The sequence below is a fragment of the Anser cygnoides genome, chromosome 13 (assembly GCF_040182565.1).
Source record: "Anser cygnoides isolate HZ-2024a breed goose chromosome 13, Taihu_goose_T2T_genome, whole genome shotgun sequence".
Classification (NCBI taxonomy): domain Eukaryota; kingdom Metazoa; phylum Chordata; class Aves; order Anseriformes; family Anatidae; genus Anser; species Anser cygnoides.
In genome coordinates this window covers 8827263-8853784 of record NC_089885.1, presented here as the reverse complement: position 1 = coordinate 8853784, position 26522 = coordinate 8827263, and the positions used below count along the sequence as shown (strand labels likewise).

General features: G+C 43.8%; 1 long non-coding RNA gene across 1 annotated transcript in view; it reads right to left on the bottom strand.

Annotated features, from left to right (window-relative positions):
* The window catches only part of LOC136791860 (uncharacterized), a 56743-nt gene extending 33424 nt beyond the window's left edge, over positions 1–23319 (bottom strand). The window contains exons 1-8 of the long non-coding RNA XR_010834756.1: positions 19504–23319; positions 17083–18320; positions 16166–16357; positions 14400–14794; positions 14136–14311; positions 9677–9766; positions 8043–8257; positions 4411–4556 (exon numbers count right to left, since the gene is read on the bottom strand). This is a non-coding gene — a long non-coding RNA (uncharacterized lncRNA). The remainder of the gene's footprint in view (positions 1–4410; positions 4557–8042; positions 8258–9676; positions 9767–14135; positions 14312–14399; positions 14795–16165; positions 16358–17082; positions 18321–19503) is intronic.
* Positions 23320–26522: the final 3203 nt, after the last annotated feature.

Below are 26522 nucleotides of genomic sequence, written 5' to 3'. Positions count from 1 at the left end.
ATTTTTGATCCAGTGCAGCAGACTCAACACATAATTCAAGTCTGCTTGCTGTAAAAATTTACAGGCTGGGATCTTAGTATCACTAGTCGTAAATCAAAGCTGCACACTTAAAAATGTGGTAGTGGCAAAACTGTTGGAGAGGGTGTAAACATCTTATCAAGCTCATTGTCATGCTGCACTTGCATTGGAATAATAGGGAGAGATTGTTAAATACTGCATATATTTTCTCTCTTCTGGTGGAATTTGTCCATGTAACATATAACCCTGTGTAATTTTCAGCCTGGGCAAATCTTTGGGTGGGGAAGAGCTTCTGAAGCTGTCCCAGATTCTTGCCCTAGTGCCATGGCTCCAAATACACTTTTACATGAAATGTGGACGGAGGAGAACACGGGGCATGTTTATGCCATAGTTTATGCTTCACTTACTCGTTGCTCTTTATTGTAATTTCCCCCAACTGATGATAAAATGCTTATAAAGCATTGAGCTGATAATTTGCAGACTCTCCCGCTGCTCTGTTTGTTATAAAGCTACTCATGTCTCCAGGAGAGTCTTTCTTCCTTTTGGATTTATGAGCCTAATGAACCACTGTTATTCTCCATCACAGGAGCCAGTGATGCTGTGACATTATAGCAGGAAGATTTGAAAACTTATGAGAAAGCACTTGAAACAAACTGCTGCTCTTAATAAGTGCCTCTTGTCTTCAGTGTGGTCTGAGGAAGATCTAAGGGAGCTAATGAATGAGCAGAACAAACTGAGTCCTGCACTAACCCTGCAAATTCCGCCGCGGAGTAAGCAGTGCTGGCGAGACAAATCCTCTGCTGGCATGAACTGTATCTATCAGTGGCAGGATGCTGATACGCAGCTCCACAGAAGGGCCCGCTCAGCACACAAGAAGCCCGAGTCCTCGGGACTACTTAGAGTTTCCAGATCAGGGCTGTTAGATGTATGAGACTAAATACAATTAAATCAAACTGCTACTGAAATTAATTTCCAGCTTACTGGCACCTCTTTCACTGGAGCTCTGCTGGCTGACCAGACAGCTTTTTGCCCCCCAGGCACTCTAGATTCACTCAAACATCTTTTCTGGAGCCAGCCCTGTCACCAAATTCTAATCACTTCAAACCAAAGGCATGGAGGTGGGGGAAAAGGACCAGTTCCTGAGGCCTAGATGCAGACCGCTGGTCACCTTGTTATTTCCAGAAAGGAGCACATTTCTGCCTACCGTGGCAGTGCACAATGAAGAGAAAGGCAGTACCGTGGCTAGGCCAGCCCCAGGCCCTTTAGGAAGTTATAGGTCATAACCAACAACTTCAGCTCCACCTGGAGACCATTAAGAAACCCGTGTAAAGCCTGGAGCACACAGCTCACTGGCCCCAGTGGGATGCCCTGAGCTAAAAGCATGCCCCCTTCAAAGCCCCCTTGTTCAGGCTGTTATCAAAGAGACAGCTCCTGGACCCCAAAATCGACTTCAGCTGGCCAAAGTGTGGGGAGCGAGGCAGGAGCGAGTTGCCCAACATGAAGCAGGAGCCAGCAGCGGTGCTGGGCACAGGACCCAGGCGCCTTGGCTGGGAGCATGAGTGAGACACCCGCATGCTCTGGCAAGGTCCCTGCTGCCTTTGGCTGCCGCGCCGGGCTCCCAGAGACCAGTGGGTTGAGCCAGGCGAGCCATGCTGCCTGTTGGGGCAGAAGTTGAGCCGCCGCCAGTCCCTTCCCACCCTCAGCATCCCTGCCTGCGAGCCAGCTGGCTCCCTGCGGCTCCAGCCGCAGTGTCAGACAGCACGTAGGCAGCACGGCCAGGCAGAGCTTGCTGCGGGGCAGCGCCAAGCCACGGGCTCCTCTGATCCTCTTGACATACTCCCTCTAGCTGGGGGATGCTACAGCTGGCTCAAAGGTACATCTGCAGGTGAGCTGTCTTGCCAAAATAATGAGACCTCCCACCACACATTATGCTTAACCACACTGTCAACTCCGCGTATTATTCAGAAAAGCTCTGCTGTCTTCAGTTAATCTGTAATCATCAGATCTTTCATCATGGCACACATATCTCAGCAATTGTGCTCATTACAAAAACCACCATGGCATAATAGGAAACAATGACATGTTTTTTCCTTTTCCTACGATACTGTGGGGTTGAGAACTCGGTGCGACGTAGGTCATTCAGCCAGCAAAATATTAGGGGAAGATGTATGGCGACATGCCAATCAGTGCTTTGAAAAGCTCAGCCTAGGTGACTCTGTTTGTTAAAAAGTATTCAAAAGCCCCAATTACAATCAGTTAAAAGCAATAAGCATGCAAATTATTTTAAAACAAACTTTAATTAATTTCAGCATATGTTTCACTTAGGCTGATTAGTCAAATCTGATTTTCTGAAAAGAAACAATAAACATCTGCTAATGATGATTTACATATTACCGCTCACATGGCCTGCAGTGCGCTCGGTGCTGATGCAGGTTCTGCATCAGAAAAGAGATTTTGTGCTGTGCCAGCTGCCCCCGGCCTGCAGCCAGCAGGTACGGAGCACGACAAAAATAATTCTTTGCTAAAATGGCTAGAATTGCCCTAAATTGTGATGGTGTTTGTATGAACAACAATCCCACTAATAGCTTTCCTTTTCGTTAGACACTCTTTGGGTAAGAAACAGGTAAGGAAACCTGAAGACTGGACCCAGAGAACTCCAAGCTGAAGCTCTCCACAGTCTGACCTTGGTTCAGCCCTGTCCTCTGAGATGCCAAGTGAGAAATTATTCAGCCAGCTGCATTCAGAACAGCAAAAAGGGCTTAACAAATTGTTCAGACCCCATTTCCACTAAAATCAGTGGAAAAAAATTATCAGCTGCTACGAGTGCCTAACATAGCCAACACAATCGACTATTCTCCACTCATTATATAGAGAGACAGGATGTGATAATCCCACATAGTCAGGAGGATAAATCCCTCTTTACGCCTGAGACTCCACTGTGGGAGGCCCGAGTACAGCCCCCTCATACCTTTGGGGCTGCAGCTCACAGTAATGTAAATATTTAAAAGTCCATGCCATTTTACATTCACGAGGCTGATAATGGAATAGTTTTAATATCCTTATAATGCCAAATCCAGATTAACACGATAATAGTGGCTCCCAAGCAGTTTATTAGCACTCGTACCCAATATGTAGTAATCCTAGAGAAAAAAAAAAAGAAAAAAAAAAAAAGGAAAAAGAAGTCCTGCCAATGTATACTGCACACCAAGCTACAGGATGTCGTATTCCAAGAGTTATTTCAGTTGTAGAAACCATGTGGCTCCATTACTTGGCATGAAGAGAGGATAAAGAGAGAATGGTCTATGACAGGTGTTGCTTTAAATATTTTGAAGATATGCATCAGGAATAGTTCATAAAAGTGCTTCCAAAGTAGCTCTTACACCCACTGGGCTTGGCAGTCCTCACTCTTAAAAAACATGAACTTGGCGCAGCAGCCTCCTAAATCTTTTAAACTAGCTTAATCCTCGAAACGTGCACTCAGCTAGATGGGTGCATTTATCTGAAACTCACTTATTTACAAGCAACGAAAACATGAAATTGGCTGGTCCCAGAAGGCAACTTTGTACTTCCCAACTCTCCTGCTTTCATAAATCAACCCATTCAACAGGGTGCCACATTTGTTTTTTCCATTCTCACATTCTGCCTGAACAATCATTCCCCATTTAATGCCAAAGATGATCCTCTGGAGATGGCTCCGCATGATTCTGTGATTTCTAGCTCCTGTGGGACTAAAAGTGCATGTGTCTTGGCAGATACCAGGAGGTTTGCAAAATCTAGAGTTCTGGGAATGTTTCAAAGGAGGTTTCTTTACCAAACAATGCTTCTGCTATGTGGGTGCCTAGTGTGAGTGATAACAGTAGGATCACCACAGCTCTGCTGCTTTCCTCTCCACGGAGAGCAACCCAGAGAGGGGGAAATGGAGCTGTACTTCAAATACATGCTCCTTTGGTACCCGTATTGCTGTGGATGTGCAGGCTCAAGTGCCCACACAGACAGGTAGATGCATACATCACAACCTCCATGGCCAGCTATTTTCAACACTGAATATTTAACACTTTCTGGGTATACTAATTCTGCAGAAGGTTCTTGCATCTCCTCCATGGGAAGGGAGGGCAGTCTTAATTCATTAGACACAAAGAATTCACTTCTTCAACTTTCTTCCCAGTTTGGTGAAATAAAGGATTCCTTAATAGCATATTCACTAGTGTGCCCTTCCTACATTATGCTGCTTCTGCATAACAAAGTGTACAGTAGCCAAGTATCACCCCTATACGATGCTTTCAGCTTGAGAATTCAAAATTATTATTGAATCTTCTCCCTAGTGAACTCCTTCCAGAAACTACACTACCCCAGCAGAGATCACGGGTTCATGACTGCAGGGACGTAACCCACCTTGGAGGATGGAAACACTGGTGCAGCAAGAGATCAAGGCTCACAGCCTGTAGCTGAAAGCACCATCACTAAGCCAGCCAGACCCAGGGCAATGACACGGCTTCTCCACGCTTCTTCTGTGACCAGAAGAGGATGCCAGCTGGTTTCTACCAGAAAAAGAAAAGTAAGCAGCTATTGCAAGGTTAAAACAGTTCATGAAAAGACTGGAATTTGCCTTGTTGTTGTTTTTTTTTTTTTTTTTTTTTTTTTTTTATAATATGGCACATAAAAATCAGTGAGAAGAAAAAGGGTGCTTTTCTTATCTGCCCAGCAGAACGGCACATTCATAAATGCACTTTCATTTGCCTTTTTACACCAAATTACCACCTGTCACCTGATCATTTCAGCCCCAGGACTACTACAGGGATTTCCCTTTATTCTTCAGCTTTTAAAGATTGTCAGGTACTGGATTTAAAACCGCATAAAGAGCAGCACCGGGCTTGAGAATGCAGTCAGGCCCACAGAAATAGGAAAGAATCTGTTTCCACAGAAACTTTGAGAAAAGGAACAGCAGCTCTTCATTCATTCCTGCATCTTCTTTGAGGTCTGGAGTAAAGATTTACTGAGAAAATGAGTTACATGTGAATATACCAGATGATGAGTCAGAAAAGCTCTGGGCAAGAATTCAGCAAACTTCAGTTTTACCAGTGTTCATATGCTTCTAAAACGAGATCCTGAGGAGCTTGTTGTCAGGCACAGGGGAAAATGGGCACGCTGGATATGTGGCTTTTGTCAGCCAGCAAAGTGGATATGTGTATGAGATGGAGGTGGCTTCTCACAGATCCTACTTTCCCCGAAATAAAGCGGTCCCCAAATTTTTTTGGCTTGGGAACAACTGTGAACATAAACCATCCTGCCAGAACCTCAGACATTTCTCATCCTGTCTGCATCGGTTTGAACTTTTTAATTCCCTCTTGATACAAGCAACACGGGAAGGTCTCAAAGGCAACACAAGAACCCTGTGTTGTGAAAGATGGGTTCTTTTCTGACAGGTATTAAATTTAACACCTCCAAGCTCCTCTGGAAGAAGTGAAAGAGGGGAAAAGAATAAAATATACAACGTGATAGCAAAGCTCCTTGTCTGTGAAAGCAAAACTCCCATCCCGTGCAAAGAATATGAAGGAAACAGATGTTCCCATGTGGAGTTTAATGGCTAGATTGCTAAAGGGATAACATAATTTCTCCTGTCTGTATATGCCTTGCTCAGACTAGTACAGCAAAACTTCCTCCTCCTGAATTAATGATCCTTTATTAAGGACCAGATTCTGGCCAGTTTGAAGTAAAATGAGCAGAAATACCTTCACATCACTTCTTCCATAAGTGTTCTACACTAGAAGCTGCAAAAATAGTCTGCGTGCCCATGGGAGCACGGACACCTTCCTCTGTAGGTTTCTGGAAGCAGGAATACCCCATCCTTCCAAAGACAGGACAGAGATGAAGAGGTTTCTGACCAGTCTCCCTTCCAGTCTAGTGACTCTATAAGCAGTTCTGTTTTGGGGTTCACAAGCTCACTTCAGTCTCAAACCCCAGTTACGTGATTGAGTTTCCGCCAAACTGACTTGAAGTGTCCTTACTCCATGTGAGCCAAGACTGCAAAAGTCTTACTCTATCAGACCTCCCCAAAAGCGAAGGGTGCAACACTAACCCCTCTGTGCTGTGCCATGTTTACCTCACTAATCTGTGAGTCATTAACAGACAGAATTTGGTCTCCAGAAGTTCAGAACTGAGAATTTACCACAAAGAATATACGCCTTTCTCTTGGTTTTTCACTTTAGGTTTTGAGCAATTGTGTCGGGTACTTTTCAGGTCAGTTCCTTTACTCTCAAGTTAACCCTGATTTCTATCTAACAAATAAAAGGAGAGAGCACCAAGTACATTGTTGGGAAAGTCAGTAGTTAAGAAGCACCTACGTGACCATGTTATGTCTATGAGAGCTCCTAGAAAAAAAGGTCACCGTGTATTTATCTGGCTGCACACTCCATAGGAACCGTGCTCTATAAGAAGTGCTTTTAGCAACAGTTAACATTTTCAAGACAATATGTCAGCTAACGCTAACCTTTGAGAGGAGGGTTCGAAGAAAGGTTAAGGCAAGTTAACCTAAATAGCTTAGAGAAATAAAGAGAAGTGTTGGAGGTAATTAATACTTGAGAGGGAATAATGTAAAGGATGAGACAGACTTATTTGAGGTTGGCCAAGTGCAATGTACTACAAGAGGTAATAGCTTTAAATTAAAGAAGGGCAAGTTTAGATTAGATAACAAGAAAAAACTTTCCAAGAGGAACAGTAATTCAGCAGCATAGCGGTCTGAAGAGAGGAGCCGCGCAACCATTATCAACAGACACATTCCAGCCGACGCCAGCTAGCACTCTCAGAGGGAAAATACCTGAGATAAACCACAAGAGATCCTGGTGATTTGACTCAGCAATCTTTAAAGACCATTCCAAACCCAACATCTATGATCCTGTGATTAACACACACATCACCTATTAATCTTACATGTTTCAATGGCTACCACTTCCCATTTGTAGCATACCCAGCTGACACAGATGGATGGTGGATTGCAGAACCATAATGTAGCCCTACAATGGATTATTGGTCTGATCCTCCCCTTAGCCATGCATCACGTCTCACCTCATACATGTTATTCCCTATACAGTAAATTTGCAAAGACCGACTCCCACCCCCAGAAAAGCCAGATGCAAGAACCAAGCTGGAAAAGCTAAAAATGTGTTTCAGGTATTCATTTAGTGGCATGTTTAGCTGACCACAGTTTGTAAATGTGCTGAAATGTTTCAAAATGAAAATGACTGGATCTCCTAACAACATGCCATCAGCTCTTATTTTATGAGTTTATTTGCCATGATCTTTATAATTTTGAGGGATTAGTACTTCCTTCCTCAATCATCTAATTTTCCTCCTTTTTCTTCAGCCTACAGTACGATCTGTTAACCTCTTCTTTGTTTGAAAGGGCAATTGTTGAACTGAATTTCAAAAAGATTTGATGACTTCTGGCAGGGAAGAGAAAATACAAGATGTTGCATAGTCTGAAAGAGGAAACAGCATAGGATCTCATCTGTCACACAGTATACCACGTAATTAGCAGAAGCATTGTTTCACTCTGATTAAAACCATATTCCAGCAGAACAGTTGTTCTGCTGTGCATGTCTCTAAACTCAGACGTTCCCTCAAGAATAAAACTTCTCAGAAAAGTGCAGGGAAGTTGAAGACATCCCACAGGAAACTAGTAACTGGGTCCAAAAGTACAACGGCTGTGCTCAGTGAGGGTATCAGTGGGGCAAAGCAATGCAGGATTAGGTCCAGACAAGCAGTCATATTTATGTGCTAAACCACCAATGAAATCTGAGAGACACTGATCCATGCCAGGCTAGAAAGACATGGTCAGAAACGGAGATGTGAAATTAGGGCTCCTGGCTTTTCTTCCCAGCTTCACCATCGACTTCCCACAAGACTGCATGCTTAACAATAATTCAGTGCAAAGGTGACATCTATAAATCACGCATATTCTCAAAAAGTTGCCAAATATATTGTCAAAAATAGTTCTTTCTAAAGTATTTATCACCCAGTCTTCTTACCTCTCTGCTTACCAGATCCAGGTATGATTTCCATCACTGAAAGGTTTGAGTAATATATCTAGCTATATTAGTCAGACCAAAAGATTAGTGGCAGGAAATTGTCCAGGGTTCAACAGCAGCATTTAATCTTACAGCTGCAATGTAAGATTCTCCCTTCCCTCCTCTCAACAGGTTAATTCATGAAGGTTTATTGATGGTCACAGCGATGGTGGGCTCTGAAAAGGCAATACAATAAAAAGGGACTTTATAGAGGAACTTTAAGAGAAAAGGAAGAGAAAAACATTGATTCCTGCAGGCCCTCAGATAGACCAGGTCTAGATGAATAGAATTCAGCTTGCAAAAAATAATAAATTGAATAAAGTTGAGTAAAAGGTAAATTTCATTTCTGCAAAGAAACTCACAGACCACTGCTACAGGCCAAGAATATCCTAACGTGGCACCTCATCGCATGTCTCTGCTAAAAAAATTGTTGCCTTTACAACATTTATTGCCTTAGAACAGGTGTCACGTTCTGCCCCTGAGTCAGTTGTGCCGCAGCCCTGTTATTCTCTGTGGAGTGTTTCACGTGCTCCAGTTTGTCCTTAGAGTAACTAGAAGCCTTCACAGGAAAATGAAAGGAAAAAATAAAATAAAAATAATAATAATAAAAAACCACCTGACAGGTCCAAGTTCCTGTGGCAGGAACAGATAGGCTTCCCGATCTGCCCAGGGAATCAGAAATCAGTTCTAAAGCACAAGACTCTGTAAGTTAAATTAACTTTCCTTTGAGGCAAAAGAGCTGGGCAGAGTAGTAGTAAATATGGTTGTCTTCAAAGACCACATGACCACACATTTGCCAAAAGTTTAATAGAGCTAAGTTGGCTATGAAGTATGAGCTGGATATTTGACGAGGTTTCGGCTCATCAAAGGAATAAGGTATTTAGAACAGCTGTCCAACAGGGACATGAAACCAAGCTCACTTTAAGGTGGAGCTTAATAAATGAATTAAAGAAATTGCAGGACTCGCTTATCTGCCACAAGATCTTATTTGGGGAAAGAAAGCTTTCTTGTAAGTCATCAGTTTGCTTCCTGGCATCAGTTTCAGCGATTTCTAGCAACGTTACAAGGTGATCTGCAATTTCTAAGTCCTGCCACTGATCAGGTTAAAGGTTACAGGTAACGCAGTCTGCCAGAATAAAAGCTGTATTTCTGGTTATAATCTGTTTAGACTTTGCCTGTAGGGTTGGAGTTTGCTGTTATTGTTTCTTTGTGGTTTTTTTAGCTGTTGTTCCATCATCTATCTCGAATGCTAAATGCCTTGCGCTACACTAATCAAAGGTAGGAGTCAAACAAGCATTAGATGATAACATTTCAGATTTCTTCATGAACTATCCCAGCACCAACAGCCCCCACACATCTCAGCAGCCCCATAGCAGCCCTTGGTGCCCCAGCCACCCACCCCACACTTTCCTACATCCATGTCCACCACCAATGCCATTTGCCTTGCTGCTCCGACCATGAAGCCCATGAGACACTTTCTCCATGCCTCAACTGGGCGCTGGCTTCATTCAGCTCATCTGTCCCAGCAAAATGGTGGGAGTGATAGGACTTTTTTTAAGAACTTGTCTGCTGTTCCTGCCTGTGTCTGGGTGTACCTGATGCCTTCCCAGGTCTCTGGCGACTTCATCGTGGGTGTCTTGGCTATCTGCGTGCCTCGCAGGGTAAGGTTGGGGCATTGCAGTAGTCTGTAACGAGAGAGGAAAAAAATCAGCAAAACTCGCCTCTATCTGTAGCTGTTGGGAGCAGCTCCACAATGCACACACATTCATCTGCATGTATAATTTCGCTAGACGAGTGTGACATTTTGCCTGCTCGGCTGCACGAGCCCTTGCCAGTCACGCCACGAGGAGCTGCCTGCAGGAAGCTGGAGATCAAAACCCACCCGCTGCCTTTCGTCCCTCATCAGACACCAAAGGCATTCCCACTCCAGAACGGCTTTCTACAAGCCTTTTATTAATACTGCGCAGTTCTTGGGTGACTGAAATTACTCAGTTTCTAGCTGGCTGTCTCACAATTCGCGGGAGCTTATTATTAATGGCCCAGTAAAACAATGTACAGCCTGTTGTATCTTAATTCAATAGTCAGTAATGACCAACTTAGAGAGATCGTTTTAGACCTATGGGTTTTCTAAGGCCTTTTGAAGGTAATGGCAGTAAAATATGCATATCTTAATGTTACTTGTGGAAGGCAGAATATAGTGGCAGTATAAGCAATAATACAGCACCGTATAATAAAAATTGAAAATTCTTTTCCCTAAGTGTAAATATAAAATACCTCTGGGGGACATATCTAAAGGAAGAGTGTTTCAATAACACATAGTTAAACTTAAAATTATATTTTTCAAAGCTATCCAAGTATAGTCTAATAAATAAACCATAAAATAAAACAACATTTTACAAGGAAGACTCATACTGTATTTCAAGCTTTTTGCCACTCTTAAAATCATTATTTAATATGGACAGTTTTAGTCACAAAATTTCGAGAGTTTATTCAATATCTTTTATGTGCTTTACAAGGTTATTAGAGAATTTATTTTCTCTTTCCCTTACAGATTGGAAGGTGGGCAGTGATATATGAGCTTTCACATTTTATTTATTCACCAAACTGTTCCAGATGTGATCCCATCATTTATCCACTGACACATCAAACCTGCTGCGTGACCTTTACAGTGACCTCTTTACAACATTTGCTTTCATGCTCTTAAAGTTATAGCAGCTTAACAGTGCTTGCTTCAGTGGGAAGACAAGAGAACTGATACTGAGGGGGGGGGGGGGGGGGGGGGGGGGATATGTGGCTATAATTTAAAAATAATAAAAATTTAATTCATCTCTTACAATATGAAAACTAAGTCCAGGTGGTAAACTAGCCAGTGGAGTTATATTCCCAGAAACGTTTCAATCATATTTTACTCCAAACAGTATTTCACTCCATGGGCTTTGGATGTACTGCATTTGCACAAGCTAAATTTAGCAGGCACTGAGTCTTTCTCCATTTTTGTGATTCGTCACAGCAATGAGCATTCTTGGGGTGATACGCCTTTCGTTACCATACATCAGCAAACAGAATGAGGGCCCATCAGCAGTTTTCCTGCTTAAAAGGAAAAATTACTTACAATGCATCCAAATTTTCCATTAACTTAACAAACAAAAAAAATCTACATCATTATGACCTTACCATTATGTAAAAAAAAAAAAAAAAAAAAAAAAGAATTTTGGCATCATGTCCTGGGGAGTCAGTGAGTATGAGAAATTATTTCAGGTACAGATCATCCATTCCAGCCAGCTCCCAAAGACCAGACCTGGCCAGCTGGGAGTTTCTAAGTCTGGTGAACTTTTCCTCGGTATTTTTTTGTTTTATGTACTTCCACTTTTGGGCTGATACCAGCAGTAGACATGCCTCCGTTGTGGTTCATGCAATATTTATGGCCCAAGAGGTAGCAGAAAGTAGCAAGAAGCAAGCACACATGCACATACCCGCACACACCCTCGTGTCTGAATTCAGGAGAGTTCCAGCCAAAGGATGAAGCCTTGAGAGCGTAAAAAAGATGCTGTGCACCACCTAACTACCAACTCCCCCAGCCCACACTTTAATTCCACTTAGAAAAATTCCCACTGACTTAAACAGAAGTGTTCAAACAATGTGTAAGTAAGAAATAAGTAAAACCTGGAAAAAACTGTAGCGAGAACTTCTGGATGGCCTCTGGCTTCCCACGTGTTCAGCTCTTTGCTCTACCCACACCCACAGCAGATTCATTTCACTAGAATGCCTGAATTTTTGGATTGTTATCAAAGCAAAACCTGAATTGCGAAATGCTAAAGAACCCCCCACCTTTTTCCTTGCCCTCTTCTCGCTCCCCTCTCTGCACTGCCTTGGCCTCTGCCTCGCAGCCAAGCCTGTCTGGAAAGGACTTTCTGCAGCCTCCTGCAGCTCTGTGTTGCTGGAGGAGTGCTCACTGTCCCGCCGGTGCCAACATCCCCATCAGCATCGCAGAGGTGATCGGGTCACAGACCACCACCTGACCAGCCCGAGGTAGCAGGTACCTGTGCCCACACTGCAGAATCTTAACCCAAACACCAGCTTCGGTTTCAGTGACTTTTAACAAAGACCTAAAGCACTGGGCCGAAACCGAGCCTCAAAGATTTACACTCAGAGTAGAAAATCAGATTTGCTCCTGCCATAATTTTTCCCTTCTAACACAATATTCTGGAACCATTGTTTTTGGTTTTGTTGTTGGTGGTTTTGTTTGTTTGTTTTTTTCTGTGTGTGTGCATGGCTTCTTTGTTTCAGGATTTTTTTGTTGTTGTTTTTTTGGTAGAAGTAAGGAGGTTTCAGAATAAGGTCTTAAACAGATATATATTTCTTTTGGAATTTTAGTTCATCAATAATCAAAAAATGACACCAAAGAAAATGTACTTGTTTCTTTAGGCATAAAGCAAAACACAAAGCTAAGCCAGTAGAAAGACAATGCATTAACCTAATGTTCTTTGAAAACCGATGAACGGTACAAACACTAGATCTGAAGATGCCAGCAGGAGAATATTATGAAGATAGCTGGAAGTACAGCTTCCAGGTTAAGCGATCACAGGAAGATTACAGTAACACCACCACCACCAAGTGATTAATTCTCAGGAAAGTTAAAAAAAAAAAAAAAAAAAAAAAAGAGGTGCAGCCCTGTTTTGATCACTTCTCTAGTTCACAAACTCACATTTCAGCTGGATTCATGCTTTAAATAAATAGAGCCGAGTTTCAAAACTTTCTAACCAACCGTCATAAATAAGATTCAAGGGAGCTCCCTTGCTCACTTGCTATTGCTTATCCCTGCTTGCAAAGGAAATGCAACCGTTGGCTTTTGAAGCCACAAATTTGCAGGGGTCTGGGGCGTGAGCTGGCAGGAGGATCAGGCTCCTCATGTTTGTAATTGAAAAGGACACGAAGTAATGAAGTAATTTCCCTGTCCCTGCTCTCCATGTTTATCAGAGGCCTGTCTGCAGTAGAGGAAGGGTGACAGGGTAATCTGAGCCTCCACAGAAAACCTGCTTTTTCTCCAAAGTTATTTAGGTTTCCATGAGCGCTGGCAGAATTTTGGAAGGAGTCCAGGAGAATGAAGGAATTTGGCTGCTCTGAAAATATCATACAGGAACTTTAAAAATTGAACTGATTTATGCCCTGTAATGTTTTCAATACTGTATAAATTAAGTTTGAGTTTCTAGTCTGGATTTTAAGAAGAAATTTTATATGTTATGAGCCATGAAAGAACTAGAGAAAAAAATCATATTGTATGATAATTCCACCTCTCCTATAAGAAGTGCTAGACTTTGCATATATAATGTGTTCAAAGGAATAATATGGAAAATGCATTACTTTGTAGCATCAAAGGATGTTCCAGAATACCTCGAGGTCCTGACAGCTATTTGGAGTTTGCTAATATCTCACAGCACTGTGAAATATATTAGCAACATGAAGTTTATATATTCTGTTCGCCACTGACTAGCAGGAGAGCTGGGCTCAGGAGCACTGTAGGCTTCGAAAGTGCAACACCTAGAAAGTGTAACCTAATTGGAGAGAGAAAATTATCTCCTACAGAGAACTGCTTAAAGCCACCTTTAGTCTTTCTTGTGCAGATGGCTACGCCTGGGCTTTATTCCCCTCATGGACACGCTAGCCTATGTCAAATACTCTGAGCAGCGACTTCCACAGCATAGTCTCAGGAAGTCCTCTAGCATCAATAAACAGCCATGTGCTTTCTGAGGCTTTATGATAAACTGTGAGGTTTTCAAAGGAACCACAATTTGCACATCTAACAAACATAAATATGTTTATCCATGGTGCCTTGTCCTCAGTCAGAGGGAGATACAGCTGTAAATAGCTAAATATATTTCCCTCTTTTAATCATCCACGGACACAACCTCAGCTGGTGATCTGAAGGTTGAGTCACAGTTGATCCTTGATTTGATTAATCACCAGCCTCCTCTGAGGTTTGAGTCTTGTTTCTGGTTCAGAGGTCAGCATGTACAAAACATTACCAGGCAGCCGGCCACCTCCGTGCTAACAAACCTGCAGAGCACGCCGCTGCCCAGCCGCTACCCCAAGCTGCAGGATAGGTGCCTCGCTGCGCAGGCTGGTCCCCAGCTTTGGCCCCAAGAAGGAACATCAGGAGTCAGCCCACAGGTAACTGCCGTGCAGAAAGGTGAGGAATGGACACTTAGGAGGAGATCACTTTATTCTGGAGCCTGAAAGAAAAATCAGGAAATTAGCAGCAACCGACAGAGTCACCAGAGAATCGAAATGATAAAATTAAGGCTGCACTGGCTGCCAGACCTGCCTTGGAGAGTCAAGAAGAGCGATGGAGGTGGAGAGCTGTTCACTGAGCAGCTGGAAAATGGAGTTATTCATCAGGTAACTCTCAGGAGCAGGCATGGACCTTCGGCATGTAGACAGGCTGCGGGGCTGATGCTGCTGTTTTGTATGGAGTGCAAGGGAGCAGAAGCTGTTGTTCTTAACTGCTGGTGCACACCATTGTTCTTCCACCCCTGTGCTTCGAGTCACCTTTTTCAAAAAGAGCTCTGAATTTTCTGGCAGCAGTCTTCAGTACATGATCGCTTGTAACCAGCACCATCACCAGCTACTTATTTGTGTGCAAGTATCCACCTCCGTGTCTTTCCATGTGCAAATGAGACAGTTATCATTCCTAATCTTTGGCACAAATGATTGTGCTTGGGCAGATTAAAATAAAAAGAAAAAAATAAAAAGAAAAAAAAAGAAAAATATATGAGAAAATAAAATAAATACATAAAAACATATGTATAATATATGTTTTATATATATATACATATATATATATATGAGAAAATAAAAAATTAAAATTAAACTCTTCCAGGAGAGATGTTCCCTTTCCGGCTCCCCCCTCTCTCTGTGCTTTGTGGCATTTGCAGTGTATAATATATATACCGCCACACAGTCCTTTCTCAAGGCAACAGCCCTTCTCTTCCTTCATTTTGTGACATTAATAGCTTCAACACCTCTTGGCCACTTGGGACAGGCAACAACCTCACCCTTTCAGCAGGACAGCATGCTAAGGATATACCTTCCTCTTCTTCCAAAACGCAGAATTTCTCCCGCCTCTCCATACCCATAATCCTGGCATGCTGAGGTACGAACCAGAACCAACACCAGACCAACGCTACCCTCTATGCCTGTGAAAATGGAGCAGCAATAATCCCAATGGTGTTCTTAGTTCTGTGGAGAAACCTAGAAATTTAACCCATTGGGAATAGGTTTTTCCACAGACTCTCAGCAGAGTGCAGAAAGTTCCAGATTTACAGTGTAATTAAAATTATATTTTTAGTTATATTTTCTACTGTGTGTGTTTATTTTTTTCCTCTGCTGCAGTATTCTGCAGGCCTTAAAGAAGTGTCCCTGTATCTTAGCACACAGAGGTCTTGGGATATTACTTGAAAACAGTACACCAAGAGGAAATTGTGCAATCAATTCCATGAGAATGCCTCCCTCAGCAATAAACACTGCCTGTGCCAAATAAATGGGTGATGTGCGTCATAAATTTCCTTTTCCTGTCAGAGCAGCCACAAGAAATGGATGAAGTTATGCACATTTGTATAAAAATAAAAACGTGTTATTTGCTCTCCAGCGCACTGCCGACAGGCCACTGCAAGCACCACGGAGTCGCAGAGCACCAAGCAGCCGAAGGCAGAGCCCCTCACACACAAAGGAAAGCACATCCAGTTTTTCTCACAGTCGTATTATGCCAGTTCCAGCCTCACTGGTCACAAACGATGAAGGAATGCCTTAATTTTTGCATGCAACTCAAGCCCCTATTGAAGGCATCTTGTTTTTAAGGAGGAGGTGTTTACCACTTGCTGAAAATCAGACCTAGGCACACCGTCTTGGCTGAACAGCCCAAGCTTGACAGTCGAAAATCGCTAGCAGCTGGACTGGAAAATGAGGATCTTTTATCCTTTTTTCTAAGTAGTATTTTTTCCCTCTGACCATAGTTACAGAGTGAGAAACTTGCTTGCATTGATATCAAAAGTATACAACCCATCACCGTTAACCGCAGTGTTACTCACCGCGATCAGTGGTGAGACCGTCTGACCCTGAGCCCCTCCGTGTGCCCACAGTGGTGCTGAGCACACGCCTTGCACAGCTCCAGAGACCAGGACTGCAGGGTGCACGCTGACACAAAGTGGTATCGCCTCTGCTCGTACCCCTCAAGAAAGAGTGCATCTTTACCAGCCGCTCCCATAGGATTCCTGGCTCAACTGGGGGAAAAGAGAGAGCTGTCAATGCTGATATAAAAGAAATATAATTCAGGCAGCTGCTATTTGTGTTTTATTTTTAGACGTCTTTATTTTTTCCCCTTAGACTGCTCTCAATTTCTATAATATTATTTTTTCTCCCAGGTCAAACAGCATCTGTTGTATGAAAAGGAAAATAAATTAATTTGCATTATAAAGTTCACATCCTTCCATTTATATTTTGCTAGAACTGCCTTACTAGGAATTGCCCTGCTCTGCCCTCTGATACTTCATGAATTAGAGTCCACAAGAAGATCTTGGCATGACTTTAGCATCACTAATCACTGCACAGGCCTTAATTTGATAAAATGCAGCTGCTGCAGAGCAGGATTTACAGGCTGCATCCATACCACCCGAAGAAGAGGGCAGTGGAGCAGCTGTGGGTGCAGCACCCTCCTCCCCTCCTTGCTGCCTCCTCTGAAAAACCCCAGCTCTTTGAGGCACAAGATGAAATCAATAGCTGTATATTGATTTGATCCCAGCTGGCATTTCATACACTGAAATGCCAACCTCTCCCCTTCCATGTCAAAAGGAGCCAAGAGTTAGAGCAAGCAGGAAAAAGAAACATAATAAGCAGTTGCCCAGATGCGTTCCTCACAAGCAAAGACATCATTCTCACGTTGGTCACTTCCAAGGGCTGTTGGTTGAGCTGTCAGATACAAGAGTTAATGAAGAAATGACTCTCTTGCCTGGACAGACAGGTGAATAACTCAGGAAGCCAAAGAAATCTCTGATGGAGCCAAGTTGTTTTTCCTGTGACTCATTCCTGATCTTTGGTGCTCACTTTTCTCCTCTGCTGTTACTTCTGATTTTCAAGCTATAAAGAAGATGAAAGCTGTAATAGTTTCCACCATATCTTTCATTAGGGAAAAAAAAAAAAAAGCCAAAAAAAGCCACCCTTAACTTTTCCATAAGGCTTTGCTCTAAGAAAATAACAATTTACAAACATGAAAATCTTTACTGGTACTTCCTAAGGTTAAGGGGGGAAAAAAAAAAGTAATCTCCATATGTTCACATTTGTTCTTTTAGGTAAGTAAGCAAGTTCTCAGTAATTTGACTTAACTGCTAGGATATGATGGATTTCCACAGCAGACTTTTTCTGCCTGAACACGGTGTGAAGAGCCCTCATGCATAGAAAAGAAGACACAATGTGAATAAGCATATGCAGAACTGATTTCCATCCTGATCTGAATCTTCAGTGTATTTCTAAGCAGCAGCAAAACCCTTATTGCTGATCATGAGAGCAGTAATTTGCCAGCACACAGCTGGCCAGAAGATCCTCCCCAGTTGTTCGTGCTTCTTGCTGAGGTTGCAGTCTCAGAGGAACACACGGACACTGCTCTGAGCCCCCCCTCTTCCAGATGCAGCTCAGGTAGGAATGTATAGCAAGCCTAACCAGCCTATCTTCACTTCCAGAGACAACACAAAGCACACTTCACTGCTGCAAAAGAGCAGAAATTGCTCCTCACAACAACATCCCCATTGTGAGGCCAACCTAGAAAAAGTACAGGTGTCTAAGTGGGAGGATGGGGGTGGCTGCACAATCTCTAATGCTCCAAGGTTGACCCACCTGGTGGCTTTACCCAGACAAGTAAAGACTCACAGCCCTACAGCCGAGACACAATCTGAAGGCCAAATACTTTCACGAGTGAAATGCTCCCAGCATCATCTCTTTCACTTGGATCTTCTTGTTCAAACTCACAGGGGAACAGACAGACACTTTTGCTGCAGCTGGTACCAACCAGAGCATCCCATGGCTGGCACTTGCCCCTTTGCTCCACTGTCAGGTCCAAGCTCCCGGCAATGCATGAACCCCCAGGCACTGGCATGTCCAAAGTCACCCTCTGCCAACACACTCCAAAAACCAAGGGGTATGTTTTGGAGGAAGGTTGTAGATTTGCATCTATAGCCTAGCATGGTGGTGCTCCTGGTCCAGAAAAAAAAAAAAAAAAAAAAAAAAAAAAAAAAAAAAAACCTGCTAAGATTTGCAAAAGAGCAGGATTTTGTACAATGGATTGAATAGTTGATGTTTCCAGTCCAGTCAGAAAGCCTCACAAGAAGGGCCGTATTTTGGAGCTTGAAGTGTTTCTGTTCCCAAAGGGCACTAGGGTATGGCGAATCATGCCACAGTTTTTATGGTTAACTGAACATTTCTTTTCAATCTCTGAAGGGCTTGGGGTTTGTTTGAATTGTGAATGATGGCTCATGTCCCAGCTCTGTGTGTGACATACTCCTCTAGTGACAAAGTTCACACATTGAGCCTCAGTCAAGAATCCACACGTAGCCTGAAAGTTGCTGGCACCCTTAGCGTATAATTGAGATCATATGAGACTCAGCATTTCTCTCCCTTGCCCAGTTACATCCAACAAAAGGACCAAATGACCCTCTTTGCCCTGAAAATTTGAAAGGTACATCCTATCTCTTGGGTTTTACTTACACACCTTCATTTCTAGCTACAATTTCTATTTAAACATTTCTTCACACTCTGCACACCAAGCATTGCCATGGTACTTTATGGTATGACCATACTTTATGGTATGACAAGACTGAGAGGCAATATTTTGAAAAGCAGCAAGAAAAGTTAAAAGTGTAAGTCCCCATACAAAATCTTACCCAGGACGAACGGTTCCGTGAGCAGGGAAGTTACATGAGCAGCACAACATGGACACTAACCTCAGTGGTGCCAAGAGATTATTTTGGCAAGTTACTATAAAGACCTGTATTTACAGGGATAAAAGGCTGGCTTGGCAAATTGAAATAGCAGGGATAATTCCACAGATTTTATAGCAATAGCCAATTCTGCTCCAGGGGATTTAAATGGCAAGAATAAAAAGAACAAGTTTTCTTTTTCTTAGGAGACAGCTATTTTATCCTTTTGTGCATCAGCCTGTTGGTTGTTGTATCAATTAATGAAAAGGAAAAAAAAGCACCATTTTAGTGAACTATTAATTGCTGTCATTTAAGCTGCTGTGTTGATTGTGACATATGACTAACAGGTTAAGGTCCATACAAACCTGAAATGCTCAGCATTCCTCCAGTGGTCAGGGCTGGTTAAAAGAGAGGAGCAGAAGAAATGGGTATTATGACAGTTTGTCAAGTGCATTTCTTACCTGGCACAACTGTGTTGTGTAGACTGCCTCTGGGCATTGATTGACAAGCTTACTGTAATCCTAGGGGAAGCAAAAATAAGATTGTCTCTTGTACAGCTCAAACGAAATCAGCTGTCCTCCATAGCTGGGTAAATTCAGAGCAACTTGCTGAACTTGCTCTGAATTTACACCAGTGAAAACAAAGGAAGACTTCTGGTGTGGAATTTGTATGATTAGAACCAGCTGTACTATTGTGAACTCTTCTGAGTGTGGAAGGAAAGCCACATCTAAGGGTTTTGATGGTCATTTTGTGTAATATTCCACGTCCTGCCTTCAGTTTGATTGTTGAGTTTCTCCTTTTCCGCAGCAACAACTTAGATTTCTTTTCATCCAAATCTATGGGCAAAAAAGTATTGTTCACCCTCCCGCATGGCATGTAAAACTTAAAGTACCAACCCCTCATTGGAGCCTGGGCTCCTTCTAGAGTCTGAAGAAGCAAGGTGACTAAATCGTCTCGTTTCCTGGGCAGGGGTGGAGGAGAAGCAATATATTAGGGAAAGACAAAGAAACCCAGACTGGCAGTAGAAGAGAGAGAGGGAATGAAAGAGGAAAAATGAAAAGAGAAAGGAGAGGTGGAGGGAAGAGAGCAAGAAAAAGACCCAGACAGAGAAATACTCTGGGGAAAAATACAGCCGACTTCAAAATTCCTAACCTCTGTTAGAGCTTAGAGGGATAGTCTTTGTGCTCCTCAGATTTCCTCTTCAGATGATGAATGGACGGGGTGGGCAGGAACCTGCTGAGGACAAACCTGGCGCTCTCGCCTTTGTTCACACGCGGATTCTGCAGGGCTGCTCTTTGTTGCCTTATGCTGCAGCGCACCGTGGCAGTGGCCAACACTGCTGACAATACTCAGGTGAGATCTGATGCCTTTTACAGTAACAGACATATCACCTCTTTTGTTTTATATCCTGTCCCTCTACTAACGCAGCCGTGTCACCTGCTTGCCCTTTTACTACAGCTGTGATCTAGGCAGACACTTTCAATGATTTTTGCAAAAGAAACTTACCCCCTACACCACCAAATCCCTCTCTTAATCCCCCTGCTGAATGCTTGCTCTGTTTATCGCTTATTCCCCTGTCTGATTCCCTACTTGCAGATTAATTACTTCACATTTGTCTGCATTGAGCTCCGTCTTGCCAGTTGTTGGCAGAGTCACTAGAGAGATCTTGGAGCTGGCAAATCTTCTCAGGTTGTACCTGGTCTTGGAGAGACCTCAGACTAAATTGTCTCTCCCCTTTGCAAAGCCAGAGTAACTTCACAGCTGCACCATGCTGCTGAGGGGCAGGCTCACTATTTTCAAAGACTAAAGAACATATTCACTGGCTTCTCTGAAGCGTGATGGCACGGCATGGCCCCAGGGGCACCAGTGACTGCAGATTTGTGCCAAAAAACTGCTGCCACCCAAGAAAGACGCGAAAGGGCTCCTGGCCGATCAGGCTGGGCAGGCAGAAGGGGGGCTAGCTTGGATGCTTTGCTGCTGGTGGTGCCAAACCTGGGCTGCCTCAGCGACATGAGCATGGTGGGGCACCTTTGTGTTGTCTGGATTATGCGTTACAGAGGTCCTGAAACAGTCCCAAGAACAGCCTTCTGCCAGCTTGAAAATTTTTCATCTGTGCTTATTGTCTCATACCTGCCCTTGAGCTGGTTTTGATCCAACAGCCTCTATTACCTCCTCTTCCTTTACCTTTTGCCTTAGCTATTAATCTCTGATGTGGAACTTTGTGAAACGCTCTTTGAAACTCTAAGCACACTGCTGAATTCCCCTTATCTAGCCTGGCAGTAATATCTTCAAAGAACTCCAGGAGGTTAGTTAAGTATGACCTCCTCTAGCTTCAAGCTCAGCTTCCCAGCAAGCCCTTCACTTCATTGCGAGAGATGAGAGGAAGAGGACGGGGAACTCTGGGACAAAGAGGAACATCACCGTTACAATAAAATCAGCAGCAGACACAGCTCCGCTCCTGCTGCCCAGCACATTTTTAAATTACATTGGTGACACCACACTTTCTGACTGGGCCTTGTTTTACAAGGGCTCAATGGAAAACCTGTCTCACAGGCAAGCTGCCACTGTCCTCACTGGTCAGGGGCTTCAAAGGGGCGCCAGGGACTTCTGAAATAAAGCTGAGGACCCAACTGCACATTTTGTACCTTTGGATACCTCCCCACAAACCCCATTAATGCTTGCTCGTTGACAAGTTTCCAGCTTTCGTTCCTGTCATCCATGGAGTCACTTCAGACTTATTTAATGCTACAGGAAACGTTTTCCCAATGGAGTGGCCAAACACGGGAACAAGCCTCCCAGAGGAGTAAGTCCATCCTTGGAGACACCTGAGAATCAGCTGGTCAAAGCCCTAAACAACACCGCTTAAATTCATAGTTGGCCCTGCTTTGAGCAGGAGGGCAGGCTGATGACTTCCACAGTTTGTTGGGATAAGGCTTATTGTGGTTTTTATCTTCCCTTTGGTCCCAGCACCATCCTCCAGCTCTTAATTGGCAAGTGCAGGAACCTAAATGTAACCTGTCCTTTGCCCTTCCAGAACCTCAGCAGGGATTAGGTATAGCTCTGTGAGTTCCCTCCCTTCTGCATCAGCCCAAGCAGTATTTAAAGTTTGTCTCTACAGTGAAGTGAGTCCACATTTTAATTCCACCTCCAGTTGCAATGTGCAGATTTTCCCCTTGCACTGTACTTTCTGCTCCCTCACAGAGCACCTTGCTGTGTTTCCATTCACACATCATCCCTTGCTGGTTTCTCATTTACATCATAATACCGGAGTTGCTGTTTACACTGAGCTGCACAAAGGTATGTTTTACATCTTACTGTGGTGTGATCATTAACATCACACTGCTGGCCCCAGGGAGTTTCATGACTGGATTCAGATCCATCTGTCCTGTGTTCCCAACAGGGGTTCCCCCTGCAGGCCTGAATATTTTGGCAGGAGACAATTCAAAATGTGCAAAGCACTACATGTCAGGCAGAATGTGTTACCTTAAATGATGATCTATTATATAGATGTGCCTGTTGTTTTGTATTTTACCTCTTTAAAGAGCAGCCTCTTCAGAAGTCATGGTGCAATCTATGCTCCATCACAACAAAACTGCTAGGTGTATCTGTAGTGAGGCAAACACCCCTAATGCTCTCAATTTATAGATAAACTTCCCCCAGAAGAATATATATATTAAAAAAAAAAAAAAGACACAATATAGTTTTCCTTACTCACAGATGATCAAGGGTTAGTAGCTTCTGGTGCATTCGCTTTATAGGCTTGCATCTCAAAAGTACATATAGTACCTGCACAGCCTGTCTGGAAACTAAAATAAGGGCACATGTGGTGATGTTCCAAATTTAACCCACATGGCCACAGGGTGATATTGCTCTGAGTGTTACTTGTGGGAAGAGGCATGAATGAAGCATTTCAGACGTGCCAACAACCACACTGTCCACAGGCAGCAGGAGTTGGGCAGGGGGAAGGAACAAGGGAATAGCTGTACAGCTACTTGAGAAGTAAACCTCTACCTGGCCAAATCGAGGTGGAAACAAGAGCTACAAAGACAAAATGAGGATGGTGAACATGTATTTTCTTTATAGGAAGTCCTGTAGAACTTCTGTCACTTTGAGATAGACTGTCCTTTTTTCTCCTCGCTTGTATTTACACCTAGGGCTTCCTGCAGCTGCCCTTGAGTTCCTTTCCATGGTCCCTATCTACCATTTACTCAAGTACTTCAGATCAGATCCCTCAAGATGAGATTTTAAGGAACATGTGCAGATAGACAAAAACCAGCAGCTTTTTACCTTCAGGAGTGAGAACAGAACTTAGCTCACTGTCTGCCCTCTGCTCTTGTATGGCCTTGGAGGGAAGAGGCACCTTCATCTGCACTGGTGGGAAATGTCTCTCCAGCTTTGAAGACAAAAAGTCACTCCTGATGCTTGGCTCAGAGCAGGCTCAAAGTTGCAGCCTGAAAGTGGCTAGGTTCTCTGAAGGAAATATAAAGAAAAATATAAGAAAGAAAGAAAGAAAAAAAAATTACTAGTAGAATAATAAGTATGGCAGAGCTTATTTTAAACAATAGCAATCTCTGTAGGCTTCTCAGAAGTTGCAATGCATACACTTGCAAACAGAAGTGTCCTCAGGAGACATCCACAACACAAACTGGGCCCCAAGGCTGGCTGAGGGCTGTGTCCTTTCATCTGAAATACACAGCTCAGGCTGACCTTTAACGAGGAAAAATAAAAAGGGAGGTGGCTGCTACTGAGTCACACGGAGGGGAAAAAATAAGGTGTGAGTTATGATGGGAAAGAATGGAGAATATTTAGAAAATCCTGGGAGGCAGAATATTTTGAGAGCGCTTCTGAATGTGGTAGACTAAGAGCTCTGTTTTTGCAGGAGTGCTTGCTTCAGAGTGGGTTCATTACTGGGTCTCCCTAGGTGTTCTCAGGAGAGATGTCTGAAGTCTGAGATTTCAAAATCCACTGGCACTTTTGAAAATCTTGGTTTCTTATACGTTCCTGCACTGCTCCAATAGCTGTGGAGCCCCAAGTTTACTTAGCATTAAGTGTTGTTAAAAGAATCAGGACAGGCATCTTTCTAGGAAGTTGCTGGGCCCAGATCTAGCAGATTCAGGCCCCGCAATTTGGCAGGAAAACTCCATGTCATGCTAAACCTGCACTGCAGGTAGCAAGCTCAAAGAGACAGGGAAACTCCTCAGACTCTGCCCAATGCTCATAGGTGAAAAAGAATTTAAAAACTCAGTGTCTTTTTTGTTTTTTCCTTCAGGTTAGGGCTACAAAGCCAATATAAAAGTGTTGCACAGATACTCAAACTGGCTTAAAACAAGCCAGCAACTCAGTGATTATGGTAGCACCTTACCCAGCATAGGCTGGATGATCATCAGCACTGATCTACTCACTTTCTCAGGAGAGCTTTGCACTGAGTGTGGCCCCTGTCTATGTTTTGCTACAACAACCACCATACGTGGGGTAAGTGACCTGCAGCTAGTTCAGCTACACCTGTAACTACTCACATCTAGAGGAGGAACTGAGAAGGCTGGCGGCTGACCTACATCTACCCGTAGCATCCACTTCACAAGCCTACATGGGGCTCGAGCACTTGTGCCCTTGCCAACAAGCCCAAAGCTGCCTTTACCTGGGGACTTACCTTTACCCAGCAACTGCGCCTGCCACAGCACAACTTTATGCCAGTCGGAAAAGTCGTGGGGAGGAAGGTGGAGAAAAAAAATCACTGAGAATTAATCAAGCCATCATCAGTGGCTCCAGGTGCAATAGCTGTACAAGAAAAACAAATAAATCAACCCATGGTTAAAAATAGCCCTTTTGATTACTGTCTTCAGTCTTCGTCTAAAGACAGCATAACGACATAACGTTCTCTCAGGAGCTAACCCTTGTCCAATATTTTACTGCTGCTGCCCTTAGAGTTAGTCAATACTTGCAGAAGATAGGGAGGTAGATTGATTAGAGGTAAAAGATACCTCTACTGTACATGCTTGCTCTTGCAGAGCCCAGGATACTGCCCACGGGGGTCACTGGAGGGACCCCAGTACCCACACAGCCCGATGGCCATGCACAAGCCTTCATGGCCAGAGTCACACCAAGAGAGTCCGGTGGCCAACCAGCCAGCCGAAGGCAGTTAACACTCATTTTGGACAACTGGCCTCCCAGACAACATTTATGGTGCTGTTCAGGTCTCACAACGGCAATACTGCACTTCTTGGAACTCCTGCCTACCTAGCTGCAAATTAATGCTCATGAAATATATCTCCAACAAGCTTTATTGTCTGCTGTCGTTCCTGAAGACTCTGATAATGCTCAGGTTCTGAGAGTAGAAATAGTAGAAGAGAGAGTAGAACAGTAGAAATAAAAAAAAAAAGAGAGGGGGCAGGAATACCAGCAGTTCATTCCTAATTTTTTTAAATGTTTTAAATTTATTTTAACACACTATAATATCACTAAGAGAGAAATCACTTTCATCAGAGCTCTCATTACTAGCAGACTCTTGACTAAGTTATCAAGTGCAAATCTCAGCTTCATTAAAAATAAATAAATAATTAAACAAACAAATAAATAAATGAAAGATCTCAAAATGCTTGCAATGCCTGTCAGCTCCCTGCTGCGATCCGTCCGGGTTAGTTACCTGCAGACACCCAGCACCGCGTGCGGGGGGTGCGGAGCGGGGTGCGGAGCGGGGGGTGCGGAGCGGGGGGGTGCGGAGCGGGGTGCGGAGCGGGGGGGTGCGCGGAGCGGGGTGCGGAGCGAGGCCGCCCCCTGCTGCCCAGCGGCCGCGCTGCAGGCGCCGGTCCCGTCCCCGCGGGGTGTCCCCGGCAGCCGGTGCTGAGGATGCTCCGGTCCCTTCCCCGGGCGGGGCAGCTCGTGTTCTGGATAAACAGCCCCCAGTGCTGCCACCGGGGTGCAGCGCAGTTAGCAGCCCAGTAGTCGTGCATGGTCGCACTGCCGGGTGAATGTCTAGTCCTCTCCGGAACCCTGCTACGCTTGTGGCCTCAGTTAAATCTCGAGGCAGTAAATGCGACAGGTTAATCACAGGGCTTGTTTCTGAAAACAAAGTGTCTTCGGTTAGTTTTAAATGTGGCACCTTCCCGCTTCAGTGTCTGCTTGAGAAAGGGTAAACAGGAGCAGCCAGCATCTGCTTTCATGCTATTCATTACTTTGATACACTATTATATTTCCTTTATTAATTATCTCACTTATTAGCTGGACCAGACTCTTCAGTTTCTCCTCACATTAAAGTTTTTCCCTGAACCCAGCTTGTGGACAATAAGCCCCCACCTTACCATGTGAAGCATCCATCACGTTTGACCCAGTCTCATGAGCGCCAGGTGAAGTCCACCAGCCCCACCTACCTGAACACTGGCACTGCCGGGCCTCACGTCTCCCACATGGTCAGCTCAGATGGGCAGTCCTTCCTTTCCTGCATTTATCTGAGCAATATCATCACCACTGACCCATCACCCGG